The sequence below is a fragment of the Coregonus lavaretus genome (genome assembly GCF_964263955.1).
Source record: "Coregonus lavaretus genome assembly, contig: HAP1_SCAFFOLD_4341, whole genome shotgun sequence".
NCBI lineage: Eukaryota > Metazoa > Chordata > Actinopteri > Salmoniformes > Salmonidae > Coregonus > Coregonus lavaretus.
In genome coordinates this window covers 30,001-34,764 of record NW_028161927.1, presented here as the reverse complement: position 1 = coordinate 34,764, position 4,764 = coordinate 30,001, and the positions used below count along the sequence as shown (strand labels likewise).

At 43.8% G+C, this 4,764-nt stretch overlaps 1 pseudogene across 1 annotated transcript in view; it reads right to left on the bottom strand.

Moving 5' to 3' along the window:
- Nucleotides 1–1,207: 1,207 nt before the first annotated feature.
- LOC311119950 (bone morphogenetic protein receptor type-2-like) overlaps nt 1,208–4,764 on the bottom strand; it is a 33,529-nt pseudogene continuing 29,972 nt past the window's right edge. Inside the window, exon 7 of the transcript in view lies at nt 1,208–1,425. The product of the transcript in view is annotated as a bone morphogenetic protein receptor type-2-like (transcript). The remainder of the gene's footprint in view (nt 1,426–4,764) is intronic.

Below are 4,764 nucleotides of genomic sequence, written 5' to 3'. Positions count from 1 at the left end.
CAGGGTTATAACACTACCCTAACCCTCCAGAACCAGGGTTATAACACTACCCTAACCCTCCAGAACCAGGGTTATAACACTACCCTAACCCTCCAGAACCAGGGTTATAACACTACACTAACCCTCCAGAACCAGGGTTATAACACTACCCTAACCCTAACCCTCCAGAACCAGGGTTATAACACTACCCTAACCCTCCAGAACCAGGGTTATAACACTACCCTAACCCTAACCCTCCAGAACCAGGGTTATAACACTACACTAACCCTAACCCTCCAGAACCAGGGTTATAACACTAACCCTAACCCTCCAGAACCAGGGTTATAACACTACCCTAACCCTCCAGAACCAGGGTTATAACACTACACTAACCCTAACCCTCCAGAACCAGGGTTATAACACTACACTAACCCTAACCCTCCAGAACCAGGGTTATAACACTACACTAACCCTAACCCTCCAGAACCAGGGTTATAACACTACACTAACCCTAACCCTCCAGAACCAGGGTTATAACACTACCCTAACCCTCCAGAACCAGGGTTATAACACTACACTAACCCTAACCCTCCAGAACCAGGGTTATAACACTACACTAACCCTAACCCTCCAGAACCAGGGTTATAACACTACACTAACCCTAACCCTCCAGAACCAGGGTTATAACACTACCCTAACCCTAACCCTCCAGAACCAGGGTTATAACACTACACTAACCCTCCAGAACCAGGGTTATAACACTACACTAACCCTAACCCTCCAGAACCAGGGTTATAACACTACACTAACCCTAACCCTCCAGAACCAGGGTTATAACACTACACTAACCCTAACCCTCCAGAACCAGGGTTATAACACTACACTAACCCTAACCCTCCAGAACCAGGGTTATAACACTACACTAACCATCCAGAACCAGGGTTATAACACTACCCTAACCCTCCAGAACCAGGGTTATAACACTACCCTAACCCTAACCCTCCAGAACCAGGGTTATAACACTACCCTAACCCTCCAGAACCAGGGTTATAACACTACACTAACCCTAACCACCCACTCCAGAATGTCCCAAGCCATGTAGCAGAAAGTTCCTCCCTGGGAGAGACAGACATGGGTTTCAAAGGGTTCTATTGGGTTCCAAAGGGTTCTATTGGGTTCCAAAGGCTTCTATTGGGTTCCAAAGGGTTCTATTGGGTTTCAAAGGGTTCTATTGGGTTCCAAAGGGTTCTATTGGGTTCCAAAGGCTTCTATGGTCTCCACTCACCTCACTGATGGCAGCATTCTCCTCCTCTCCCTGCCGTACCGGCCGGTTCCCCGTCAACTTCATGGAGAGGCCAAAGTCGATGATGACACATGTTCCGTCGTTCTTCACCAGAATGTTCCGACTGTTCAGATCTCTGTGAGACACAGCTGGCTTGTAGAAGTCTGGAGGAGGAGGAAGGGAGAGAGGAGGAGGAGGAGGTGGGAGAGAGGAGGGATGAAAGGAGGAGGAGAAAGGGAGAGAGGAGGAGGAGGAGGGAAGAGGAGGAGGAGGTGGGAAGAGGAGGAGGGATGAAAGGAGGAGGGAAGAGAGGAGGAAGGGAGAGAGAAGGAGGAGGAGGGGGGAAGAGAGGAGGAGGAGGAGGAAAGAGAGGAGGAGGAGGAGGGGAAGAAGGGAGTTACAAGATGCTATTTAGAACTACGACTGGGTTCGTTCATAACAGATGAGGAGAACTGATCCTATACCAGTTATTACTGACAACCAGGGCACAGGCAGACCTTTATTGACTTGGTGCAGTAGTCTGGTGATAGTACTGTAGAATAGAGCAGTAGTCTGGTGATAGTACTGTAGAATAGAGCAGTAGTCTGGTGATAGTACTGTAGAATATAGCAGTAGTCTGGTGATAGTACTGTACTGTAGAATAGAGCAGTAGTCTGGTGATAGTACTGTAGAATAGAGCAGTAGTCTGGTGATAGTACTGTAGAATAGAGCAGTAGTCTGGTGATAGTACTGTAGAATAGAGCAGTAGTCTGGTGATAGTACTGTAGAATAGAGCAGTAGTCTGGTGATAGTACTGTAGAATAGAGCAGTAGTCTGGTGATAGTACTGTAGAATAGAGCAGTAGTCTGGTGATAGTACTGTAGAATAGAGCAGTAGTCTGGTGATAGTACTGTAGAATAGAGCAGTAGTCTGGTGATAGTACTGTACTGTAGAATAGAGCAGTAGTCTGGTGATAGTACTGTAGAATAGAGCAGTAGTCTGGTGATAGTACTGTACTGTAGAATAGAGCAGTAGTCTGGTGATAGTACTGTAGAATAGAGCAGTAGTCTGGTGATAGTACTGTACTGTAGAATAGAGCAGTAGTCTGGTGATAGTACTGTAGAATAGAGCAGTAGTCTGGTGATAGTACTGTAGAATAGAGCAGTAGTCTGGTGATAGTACTGTAGAATAGAGCAGTAGTCTGGTGATAGTACTGTAGAATAGAGCAGTAGTCTGGTGATAGTACTGTAGAATAGAGCAGTAGTCTGGTGATAGTACTGTACTGTAGAATAGAGCAGTAGTCTGGTGATAGTACTGTAGAATAGAGCAGTAGTCTGGTGATAGTACTGTAGAATAGAGCAGTAGTCTGGTGATAGTACTGTAGAATAGAGCAGTAGTCTGGTGATAGTACTGTAGAATAGAGCAGTAGTCTGGTGATAGTACTGTAGAATAGAGCAGTAGTCTGGTGATAGTACTGTAGAATAGAGCAGTAGTCTGGTGATAGTACTGTAGAATAGAGCAGTAGTCTGGTGATAGTACTGTACTGTAGAATAGAGCAGTAGTCTGGTGATAGTACTGTACTGTAGAATAGAGCAGTAGTCTGGTGATAGCACTGTAGAATAGAGCAGTAGTCTGGTGATAGTACTGTACTGTAGAATAGAGCAGTGGTCTGGTGATAGTACTGTACTGTAGAATAGAGCAGTAGTCTGGTGATAGCACTGTAGAATAGAGCAGTAGTCTGGTGATCGTACTGTACTGTAGAATAGAGCAGTGGTCTGGTGATAGTACTGTACTGTAGAATAGAGCAGTAGTCTGGTGATAGTACTGTAGAATAGAGCAGTAGTCTGGTGATAGTACTGTAGAATAGAGCAGTAGTCTGGTGATAGTACTGTAGAATAGAGCAGTAGTCTGGTGATAGTACTGTAGAATAGAGCAGTAGTCTGGTGATAGTACTGTACTGTAGAATAGAGCAGTAGTCTGGTGATAGTACTGTAGAATAGAGCAGTAGTCTGGTGATAGTACTGTAGAATAGAGCAGTAGTCTGGTGATAGTACTGTACTGTAGAATAGAGCAGTAGTCTGGTGATAGTACTGTAGAATAGAGCAGTAGTCTGGTGATAGTACTGTAGAATAGAGCAGTAGTCTGGTGATAGTACTGTAGAATAGAGCAGTAGTCTGGTGATAGTACTGTAGAATAGAGCAGTAGTCTGGTGATAGTACTGTACTGTAGAATAGAGCAGTAGTCTGGTGATAGTACTGTAGAATAGAGCAGTAGTCTGGTGATAGTACTGTACTGTAGAATAGAGCAGTAGTCTGGTGATAGTACTGTAGAATAGAGCAGTAGTCTGGTGATAGTACTGTACTGTAGAATAGAGCAGTAGTCTGGTGATAGTACTGTAGAATAGAGCAGTAGTCTGGTGATAGTACTGTAGAATAGAGCAGTAGTCTGGTGATAGTACTGTAGAATAGAGCAGTAGTCTGGTGATAGTACTGTAGAATAGAGCAGTAGTCTGGTGATAGTACTGTACTGTAGAATATAGCAGTAGTCTGGTGATAGTACTGTAGAATAGAGCAGTAGTCTGGTGATAGTACTGTAGAATAGAGCAGTAGTCTGGTGATAGTACTGTAGAATAGAGCAGTAGTCTGGTGATAGTACTGTAGAATAGAGCAGTAGTCTGGTGATAGTACTGTACTGTAGAATAGAGCAGTAGTCTGGTGATAGTACTGTAGAATAGAGCAGTAGTCTGGTGATAGTACTGTAGAATAGAGCAGTAGTCTGGTGATAGTACTGTAGAATAGAGCAGTAGTCTGGTGATAGTACTGTACTGTAGAATAGAGCAGTAGTCTGGTGATAGTACTGTACTGTAGAATAGAGCAGTAGTCTGGTGATAGTACTGTAGAATAGAGCAGTAGTCTGGTGATAGTACTGTAGAATAGAGCAGTAGTCTGGTGATAGTACTGTAGAATAGAGCAGTAGTCTGGTGATAGTACTGTAGAATAGAGCAGTAGTCTGGTGATAGTACTGTAGAATAGAGCAGTAGTCTGGTGATAGTACTGTAGAATAGAGCAGTAGTCTGGTGATAGTACTGTACTGTAGAATAGAGCAGTAGTCTGGTGATAGTACTGTAGAATAGAGCAGTAGTCTGGTGATAGTACTGTACTGTAGAATAGAGCAGTAGTCTGGTGATAGTACTGTAGAATAGAGCAGTAGTCTGGTGATAGTACTGTACTGTAGAATAGAGCAGTAGTCTGGTGATAGTACTGTAGAATAGAGCAGTAGTCTGGTGATAGTACTGTAGAATAGAGCAGTAGTCTGGTGATAGTACTGTAGAATAGAGCAGTAGTCTGGTGATAGTACTGTACTGTAGAATAGAGCAGTAGTCTGGTGATAGTACTGTAGAATAGAGCAGTAGTCTGGTGATAGTACTGTAGAATAGAGCAGTAGTCTGGTGATAGTACTGTAGAATAGAGCAGTAGTCTGGTGATAGTACTGTAGAATAGAGCAGTAGTCTGGTGATAGTACTG